Source organism: Sminthopsis crassicaudata, chromosome 1 (genome assembly GCF_048593235.1).
Source record: "Sminthopsis crassicaudata isolate SCR6 chromosome 1, ASM4859323v1, whole genome shotgun sequence".
Taxonomy (NCBI): Eukaryota; Metazoa; Chordata; class Mammalia; order Dasyuromorphia; family Dasyuridae; genus Sminthopsis; species Sminthopsis crassicaudata.
Window position 1 is genome coordinate 444,019,294 of NC_133617.1, and position 11,124 is coordinate 444,030,417.

Below are 11,124 nucleotides of genomic sequence, written 5' to 3' on the forward strand. Positions count from 1 at the left end.
TGTGTTCCACACTCTGTTCCCACGGTTCTCTCTCTGGGTGTATATGGCTCTCCTCATCACTGAACAAATGGAACTAGTTTAAATCATCTCATTGTTGAAGAGAGCCACATCCACCAGAATTGAGTGTTGTGTAGTCTTGTTGCCATGTATAATCTCCTGGTTCTATTCATTTCACTTAGCATCAGTTCATGTAGGTTTCTTCAAGCCTCTCTGAAATTATTTTGCTGGTCATTTGTTACAGAACAATAATATTCTGTAGCATTCATATACCATAATTTATTCGGTCAGTCTCCAATTGATGGACATCCACTCAATTTCCAGTTTTTTGCCACTACAAAAAGGACTGCATGGTCCTTATTTAAAAAACAAACAAATTTAAAAAGTTTTTTTCCTCTCAATCTCTCTCATTTGATTTTTTTTATGAGTTTTATTTATTTTTTTCTTTTGCAAGGCAATTGGACAAAGTGACTTGTACAGGGTCACAAAGCAAGGAAGTGTTAAGTGTCTGAGTCACATTTGAACTCAGGTTCTCTGGATTCCAGGGTTAGTGCTTTATCAACTACACTATCTAACTGCCCTTCTCATTTGATTTTTGAAGTCTTTTTTGCATTGCTCTATAAATTCTTTCTGAGCAGTTAGCCATTAATGATACTATTTGGGAAAGAAGAAGTGTTTTGTACTTCACTCTCCTCTGAAGATGAATCCCAGTCTTCATATTTCCACAGTAATTTTCCATGGTTGAGTTCTTTCTTCTTTACCTGTTCATCTTTTTTTTTTGATGAGAACTAATTAGTGTAAGCACCTCTAATCCTGGGATGGGGGAAATGGTGTTTCTGGCTTTACTGCAGCTCTCCCCTTTGATCTGGAACCCTAAACTTGAAGCTCCATCCTCCTACAAGTTCTCACAGCCAGCAGCATCCCTGCCCACTGTTTCTGCACTCACCTGGGGTGTATGGTTCCTTCTCACCAAGGCAGCATCTCAGCAGCACAGCTGGGGCCAGTGGCATTCCTAATCAACAGAGCTTCTCAGACTCATTCCCCTGACTTCCCATGCTATCTGGAAGGTGAAAGTTCTTGTGTTTTCAGCTTAGGCTCCAGTTGAACTCAGCTGACTCCAGGGCTCCTTGCTGGCTGTTTTTGAGGAGCTAATGTAGATATGTTTACACTTCCCAAAGATTAAATCTTATCTTAGGGTCTTTCTTTAGGTCTTCTTAGTTTGTACTAGGAGCACCTTGTTCTGCCCCAAATCTTATTTTTTTCTATTGGTTTATGTTCACCCAGAGGCACAATTTTGTTCTTTTTGTGGGAGAAAACTGGAGTTTGAAATTTTCTGACCTACTCTGTCTTCTTCCCAGAATCCTTTCCCACTGCATATAATATTTGCATTAAAAGACCCAACTATTCCAATGATCTTAGAGTGCTAAATTTTATTAAAATAAAGTTTCTTCAGCACTTATAATCAATATATAATATTTCTTATATTAATATGCAATTTTAATGCATTCTTGATATAAATCCAAGGTCATATTATATAATCTTTCTAATACATTGTTTTAGCTTACTTGTTAATGCTTTGTTTCAAATATTTGCATCAATTTTCATTAGGAAGATTATCTTCAGGTTTTGGCATCTCTCTGGTTTTGGTATCAAAATCATGTTGGAGAAAGAGATAGGAAGGGTTTGCCTTCCCTTTTTATTATTATTGCAAATTGCATGTCCAATGCATAGATATTTTCCCCCACCTCAGCATTCCCTTAATTAGCAAGTTTCTTTTAATATCTGACTTTTTATTTATGACTTAATTGACTTAATTAATTTTTAAAGTTTCTAGACCACATTTATAATATAACAAGGCATGTTTGTACATGTTAAAGAGAAAAGCTAAAATTAAACTGTTAAAAGATGCCAAGTCAAATAATTTTTTTAAAAGTATAAATGATTAGGAAACATAATTTCTAGATTTCAAGTTATATTAATAAAATAACAATAATCAAAACTGGTAAAAAAAATAGAACATGGTACAGTAGTTATTGAATAGACTAGACAAGTGAGAATCATAAATATTGGAACTGAATAACTACTCTTGGATAAACTTGAAAATATAAGTGGAAAGAATAAGAATAACCATTAAAAATTGAAAATAAATATTGTAAAAGAACAGTTTTTCCTCTAAAGGAAAGTTACGAGGACAGGGCAAATGAGATTCATGAGTGTACAGAGAGGGGGGATACATTGGGAAATGAATATGATATAAAAAATAAAAAACACATAAACATTTTTAAAAAGTCATTTATTTAAAAAAAACTACCTAGTCAAATGCTCAAAATTGAATAAATGAAATAAATATGTATAATATATATTGTAATGTAATATTGCAATGTATTGACAGAATGTGCCTCTGTCCCTGTTAAAACATACCACCACTTAAAAGGAAAAAATATTATGAACAGGATTTTACCCCTTAAAAATGGAATAATGAAAGATAGTCAAGAAGTAAGGAAGCATAGTCAATTCCTGGGAAATGAGATCTTGAGATTTGTTTCAGCCATGACACAAACTTTCTTAACTTTAGAATTTGAATTGTCTGTTTTGGGGCAGTTACATGGCACAGTATGGACTTAGAAAGACGAGTTCAAAATTAGCCTCAGACACATTAATTGTATGACCCAGGAAAGTCACTTAACCTCTGTTTGTCTCAGTTTCCTCATCTGTAAAATAGAATTAATAACAGCATTTATTTTCTTCTGCTGTTGTAAAGATTAAATCAGTTAATCTTGGTAAAGCATTTAATATAATATCTGACACATAGTAAGTATTATATAAATGTTAGCTAGTAACAGTAATAGTAGTAATAACAGCAGCAGCAGTAGTGGTAGCTGTTGTTATATTGCTAATGACAAAGAAACATGATGGACATTTTTATCCTTTCACATATAAGGTGATGCTGAGGATAACATTATTCATCAATTTTCTATGCTATTTACTTTGCTATTTTAGTCCTAGTGAAATACTGTATTATTAATCTATTAAAAGAAAAAAAAGAATACTGTGAAATTATGAAGAAAAAACTTGGCCCTAAAGAAGAAATATGAAAATTTTCCCTTTTACTTTTCCCTGTTCCTTTTTGGTTGTGAAAGTGGAGGAGGGTGCATGGGTGTGAAACTTTGCATATGATATCCAATTTTTAATTTTCTGAATTTTGTCCACATTTTCTTTTTCTTTTTTCTCATCTTTAATCTTTTTTTCTAGAATGGTTAAGGGAAGGATACAGTGGTATTTTACAATACGGTATTGTAAAAAGATGTACTGTTCCAAAACTATGTTCCTGGATGGATATTAGGAATCTGATAAAGCATTTTAAATTGATATGGAATCAGATGATAACACAACATTTTCCATTTTTTTTTACAAATGAAAAAACACCTATGTTCTTTGTATTTGATAGAATACTTACTTTTTTCCCCCCCAGGTACACTAAAGAGCTTTTAAAAAAGTTTTGAGGTATGATTTAAGAAGTATTAAATGGAATACATCTTTTTGAAGAGTCAGAGTTTGTGATAAAGGTGCATGAATCTAAGAACATTTAATTATTATAACTATAATATTTTACCTTTATTTTGCTTAAAACATTTCTAAAAAGGAGTTGTGTTCCAGTGAATAATTGCTACTCTATTCCACTAATATTTTCATTACAAAAATATCATATGATAGACTAGCTCTTTGTTCATGTTATAACTACTACATAGTTTTTAAAAACTATTTCACAAGTATTCTTTTTGGATAATACTAGCACAGAGATTAAGTAATAGCTTCCCTCTCACATTATTGCTCAAGAACATCAAATAGCATGATCAAATGAGATTTAAGGGATAATGCACATGCCTTTGGTTTTCTAGCTCTTCTGACCTTTATATTATGGCTGCTGACATAATCTCAGTGTAGTAATGTATCTGTTGTTTCTTGTACAAATGCCAGAAAGTACTCACACAGAACATTTACTCCAGTTTTAATGGGTGGGTCCTATAATACACAACAGGAATAGATTCAAGCCAATAGGGGGATGCCTTGCCAGAAACTAAGGACTTCAAAGTTCCTTCTTTTTTAAAATTCCAAAGGAATTGGAGTTTCTCTTTCTCCATATCATCAAACTTAATTATTGACAAAAAGCAACAATTGGCAAGGAAAGTATATCACATGCTTCGGCTTCTATTTCAGAAAAGGTCAGCATATGGCACCAACACGGGGCTGTATTATGCAGCCTTGTACTCTGATCTCATAGCACATGCTTCAAAAAGCATTAAGCAATATTATACTCACTGATTAATGATTGCTTGCATGAGAAGTTTTTCATTAGCTTGAAATGCAAGTATACTGGAAATGATTAACTTTGTGACATAGTTCTAATCATATAAATATGAACAATTGAAACATTGCTTCAAAATCATGTGTTTTGAAATAACAGAACCACATTGTGACTGTTTACTATATACAGCTCTTAACAATAGCTTTAAAGCCACTGAGGACAATAAAGAAATCTATTAGGGAGAATTACAAAAAATATTTAATTTGAGGAGTGAAAGTTTCATGTAAAAATGGGTTTTACCAGGTAATCTTATTCACATCCCCCTTTCTCATTCCTCCATTTCTATATAAATTCTTAATTGCCAAGAGGAATATTAGAAAATGCTGGACTTCAAGGCACAACACCTTCATTCAAAACCTTACTTTGTGGCTGCTTATTATCTGTGTGACCTTAGTCAAATAATTTAACTTCTTGGATTAAGTGATCCCTTAATTTCCTCTCTAGGAATAAATCTGTAGTCATATCAATTATTTTCTAACTTAACCTCTGGGCTAAATAATGAGTCTGCAATGTTTCTTAGAAATTATTTGACATACATGTGTGCCCACATGAAAAATTCTTAATGAGATTATTCATTTTATATTCTGAAAAGGCATACTGAAATAAAAAAAAAATACTGAAAACAGAATTCTGAACATAAGAAAAGAAATACAATGGCAGATTGTAGTTGGTTAGTTTAAAAAAATTACACTTTCACTTCTTGGTTCTTTCATTGCTTCTCAAAAATAGCCAATAGGTTTATATTTCTCTTTGTTGACCCTCTATGTTTTAGAGCTTTCTATTAAATTTGTGCATTATATACTATGCTACAAAATGATCTGGCAGGAAATCATCAATTCTTCCCTATTCCTGTTTTCAGGTTTTTTTTTTTTTCTATAAGTTTTTCTTTTGCAGAAATAAATATATGTATATATTTATGTATATATATATGTAATTACTTGCCTCTATACACTCTGCAATTCAGTTATGCCAACTCCCTTGCTATTTCTTACACTTGACACCATTTCCTGTTTCCTTACCTTTTACCTTGCAGTATCATAACTAGAATATAACTAGAATATTCTCCCTCTTCACCAAGGTCTCATGGAATCTTTGGTTTCCTTCAAGACTTAGTGGAAGTTTTATCTTTTTTACATGACAATTTTGCAAAGTTACCTTTGCATCTGCAGTTTATATGTTTTGTATACACACATAATTGTATACACCTATATTTGTGCATATTGTTCCCTTTTCATTTAACTTTTGAGGAGAGGGGCCATTTAGTCTTTGTCTCAGTATTCCTGGTCCTAGCAGAGGATTTGGCATGTAGAAAGTCCTTGATAAATGTTTGCTGTTTAACTGCTTAGTGAAGAACAAACATCAACTTTTGAATAGTGGTAGATTTTTTTCCTTCCTTTTGATCAGTTAATATATCTCTATACGTGTTTTCTATGTCTGGTATTTTTTAGTTATTATTAGTGAACACATTCTCATGATTAGACTTATTAAGGAAAAAATTTATATTTTATATTTTATTCTGGACCCATAATTAATGTAGGGTATTCCAAATATGGATTTGCCCTGGCTCTACAATTAGAAGATCTTGAAAGAAAAAAAAATTAAATATTATCATAATTCCTTCCTTGCTCCCTAATCTCTTTCCCCTGACATTAATTGTTCTGCTTCCTAGCTCAATAAACCTTAAAAAAACTTTCTTGGGACTTATAATTGCTTCAAAAGTAATTTAAAGTTCACTGTAAAGCCATGATTCTCATTATCAGTTTTTTGCTATTTTTTTTCCTTAATTCTTTTCTAGATTTGCTTGCACTTACACGTGAACTGAGCATATTGTAATTCTAACTTTTCTTTCTTTTATTAACTATAAAAAAAAGATGTAATTTCTTTAACATGTAAAATGTTTGGATAAGTAATAGTATTCAAAACTAATACACTTTTGGGGAACGGAATTCAGAAATGTTATCAACTCAAATATTCCATTTGTCATAAAATAGTCTTCCCTGGGGGCAAACAATGTTAAACATTGGCTTTTTGTATGTTCATTTTAATTGGTGCTCTTTTCTGTTTTCCAACATTTATGATAGAGCAGAAGAAAAAAAAAAAAAGAAAAAAAAAAGGAAGCAGACTCTTAGCTATCAGCATGGTCTCATTATTGTTAAGAGGCTTTTTTCTGTTTCTGCCTATGTGCGAAGCTAGCTAGTCTTCTAGTTATGATGATGAAATGCCATACATTTTTTTTTTTCTGTAATAAGATAAAGGTAAGAGACCAGTTGTTATGCTGAAGTTTCCGGTGAACTTCACTGCTGATTACAAAACTCTTTGTCATAATTTGATTTGGTTTCTTTAATGACAGACTCACTTTTGTGGGTTATATTTTTTTCTTGTATTGTTTTGTTTTGTTTTGTTTTGTTTTTCCCCTTTGTTTTGGGATGTGGCTAGTGGTAGTAGTGGTTGTTTTGTAAAAAAAAAAAAAAAAAAGGAAAGAAACAGTGAAAATAGAGGGAGGGGATACTTCAAACAAGCTGTCATGCTGCTTAAAGGGCAGAGGTTTTATAGATTTTTTTTTTTAAAACAGATGGTTTGTATCAAAGAAGAAATAAGCTTTTCCATTCTTTTAAGCTGGATAAAATAAGGGCAGTTTTTCATGACAAAATCTAAAGCAATGGGAGTCAGGCCAGTTTTCTATTTGACAGAAATATCTTAGGTATAAACATTTGAAGATCTCATACAGAATTCCTTAACTAGTCATGTTTATAAGCAGAAATCTTTCGAGTTTAATGAAGAAAAAAAATATTTTAGTGCTATGTTTGGCCAGACTAGCAAGTAAGACTAATTCAAAGATCCTTAGGTCAGACTTTCTGATTTTGTTTGGGAAACTGCCCTTCCCCTCATGAGCCACCAAGATATTCTGGCAGTGAACCAAATAAGCAAATGCTAAGTAGTTCTTTCCATTGCCATTCTTTTTTTTTTTTTTTCCCCAACAAGTACTACAACAAAGAAATGTTTTTAATATATACTTGACTGCCCAATTATTCACAAGTCAGATTCTTATTGTTCTGCTTCTCTTCATGTACTCCCTGAATTTCCATAGAAGAGAATGACTCATTATAGATATGAGAATCATATAATCCATGATAATTATTAAAGGATATAACTTTCTGTGGTCATGGAACTTTGAACTTATGTCTTTCTTATTTTCTCATTTTAACATAATATTCTTTAGCCTGACAGTTTGGTAGAATTTCCTTTATTTTGACTATTTTTAAAAATCTTGATAACCAAGATAAAACAGATTGTGTTAATTTACATGAACTTGTAAAATTCTAACTTTAAAAAGAGGTAACCTAGACATTATTTTTTCTCAAGTTTCTTAATTTATGGTTTTAATTGAATTTGTAACTGGAATTATTAATTGCTTTTCAATGGAGTAAAGACACGATAATTGAATCTCTTTTACAGGGTCATCACTTAGATAAATACTGGATTATATTTTTTCAAACCTCTTTATGAGGGGCAGCTAGATGGCACAGTGGATAGAGCACTGGCCCTGAAGTCAGGAGGACCTGAATTCAAATCTGGCCTCAGACACTTAATACATCTTAGCTGTGTGATCCTGGGCAAGTCACTTAACTCCAGTTACCTCAGCAATTGTTTAATCAAACAAACAAAACAAAACAAACAAACACACACAAAAAAACAACCTCTTTATTGAAAAAGCAATGCTTATTATCATTTGGGGATGGCTATCATAAAATTCTTGGAAACTTTTCAGTTGCTAGGAAAAGATGGTGATTTTTAAACTATTTTGATTCATTGTAAGGGGGAAAAAGCTAAAAATAGAGCCCATTTAGTATACTCTACAAAAATTTTTTGTTTGAGTCAGATTCTTTTTACTCAATTGGGCAGATAACAAATATGTCATCAATTTCTTTGAATTGAAGAATCATATACTTTTATTTTAGAGAAAGCTTTTTTTTTTTAAAGTACATAACTGAATTAGTACAAAATTTAAAATTACTTTCTATCCTATTAAAGATACTGCAAATTGTTGAGATATTCACCCTGCCTGATTCTATGGAACAATAATCTTCCCTTAGACTTTAAAAATCTAAATAATCTTCAAAAAATGGAGAGAGAACATATAAGCATCATGTTTAACATAATTATAAAAGCTACAACCTGAAGAAAGTTATATGGACAGGAGAGGGAGTCCATGTTGGAACTCATCAAAATAAGGAACTAATTTTACCCATTTTGAAAAGATTTGAGTAGACCTTTGGAATACTGCTCATGGAAAACACAATTAGAGGTGATTACGAGATATCAGCAAAGTAAAGGAATCTTGCCACCATTCGTAGGTATAAGAAACACTTAGTGATAACATATAAGAATAGTAAAGTTTTGGTATCCTTGCTTTCCTCATCCTCAAAATGAAATGAGGAGAAGGAAGCTTTCATTGAGTTTAAAGTACAAAAGTGGAAGCTGACTCATGCAGAAGTTCTTTAACTGAGATAAGGCCGATAATAGGAGCAAATCAAGGAAATGGTTGAAATAAGTAGTACCTTAAAGTGGTAAACTCAGAAATGAATATATCTAAAAAGTAAGAAGAGAGTAAGATCCAAATGGAGTTTCAATGGAAAAAACTGATTTGATCATAGGCAGTACAAAAGAGCTTGGCAGAAGTGAAACAGATGTTTCAGGATGAAACAGGAAAATATGGAACAGCTAAAGAGGAAAAAATGTCAAGTAGTATTGATATCTTAGAACAAATGGAAAACCCTACTGAATTACTGAGTTCCATGAAAATTTAGATGAGTCAAATGAAAACAATTTAATGAAAGAACCAGGAATATTAAAACAAAATAAAAAGGAATATCAAAATACTATTAAAGATGTCATGGTGCCTCCCAGACTTTTCAGATTTTAGACCCCAAATCTCCTTGAGTCCCTGACTCCCAGCAGGATGGTGAAGCCCAATTACAAGGGACAGTGCTCCATCAACCCATCCAACTCCAAAGCAAACCTGGATTGACTAAAAGGAGCGGGGGGGATTAAAACATGCAGGACCATGCAACAATTCGGTATCTTGATTTGTATCAACAAAAAGAATGAAGAAACCATTGTGGTAACTAATTAAACCTTTATAGTATTAGTCATTGATGGTTCTGGCTCAGTGACTGAGTATTAAATGGTTTGAAAACACCATGTGATTAAGCAGTCATCATTGAAGGAATTACAAGAAGAAATGGATCAAGTTATAAAGAGTCCATACCAAGTTCATAAAGCAAAGCAAATTACCAATGTCTCTCATCCATGACAGAATCCAGCCTCATTATTCTAAAGTTCATATTCTTTTATTCCCTCAATAATATTTTATTTTTACAAATACATATAAAGATAATTTCCAACATTTATTTATTTATTTTTAAGTTTTTAAAGATTTTATTTTTGGTGAGGCAATTGGGGTTAAGTGCTCAGAGTTACAAAGATATATGGCACGAGAAGCATATCCTATGATTGAAGATTGTGATTATATCTAGAGTCATATTTGAACACAGTTCCTCCTGACTTCAAGACTGGTGCTTTATCCACTATGTCATCTATCTGCCCCCAACATTTACTTTTGTAAGATTTTTTATTTCAATTTTTTCTCCCTTTCTCTGTTACCTCTCTCCTCCCCAAGTCAGCAAGCAATCTGATAGGTTATACATGTATATTATAAAATTCATTTTCTTGACACAAAACTTTTGAAACAACATTTGGCACAAAGTCACAAAGAAACCCATTCTTCTTGTGAGTAGCATGCAATCTTTTATAGAAAATGCAAAACTCAACTAAGACTTATGACCAAAAGAAAGATTGTGACCTGGAAACAGAAGGTAATGGTAAGAGGAGTGAAGTTTCATCACATTGAGACTTATCTCAAAAATGCAAATCCCTGGAAACATCTCATTTTTGTCTTAATTTGGGCAACAACATGATGGGTTGCGATCCTTTCCCAAGATTATCCAAAACTTGCCTTTCATGCCTTTCATTAACCCCTTTGGGAAGGGAGTATTCACATAGCTTTTATGTCATTTTTGAAAATTGTACATTAACAAAAAGTAAGTCAGTGTAGATTCATTGCCTATCCAAACATTGGCAAGAACTCTGTGATAAATAAATAACGTTTTGTTTCAAGAAAGTTTGTGATGTGACTCCCGTTACAGAAGAAATCAAAGTCTGACAATACATCACCTTAATGCATCAGATATTCTTTACTGATTGTCTAGTTATGTAGAGGGCTGCAGATAGTGGGGGAACTCTGGGTAAGGTACAAGACCTTTCAGCCCAGAGGGAACCTGCTGACAATATCTGGTTTGGCTCTCCATCTCTCCTAAGGGCTCTTACCCTTCCTGAAAAGTCAAGGAGGGCATGACTACCTGTGTTCTATTTGAAGCAAGGAATACTTACAGTAAAGAAAGGCATTTATATATTAATAACATGTTGCTTATAATTAGCACTTGCTTAGTGTACTGTGATGTAGTGGTTCTCTAATCGATACATGCTTAGTGTCCTGTAATAATGTAATCATATTTAAGGGCTGAGAGGACTTGAAATAAAGGATTCTATTTTTGACTGTCCTTGTGGGTCTCCTGCCTTCTTCACTCTTCCACTAAGACCAAGGACTCAGGCTGGTCCTGAGATCCTCCAAAGAACTAGATATATTTTGGCACTCCAATTTGGAGGCTCTAGAAAGCACAATACATTTTAGCACCTCAATG

At 32.7% G+C, this 11,124-nt stretch overlaps 1 pseudogene; it reads left to right on the forward strand.

Annotated features, from left to right (window-relative positions):
• The first annotated feature begins 10,106 nt into the window (after window positions 1–10,106).
• Window positions 10,107–10,751, forward strand: LOC141550374 (nucleolar GTP-binding protein 2 pseudogene; annotated as a pseudogene).
• The last annotated feature ends 373 nt before the right edge of the window (window positions 10,752–11,124 follow it).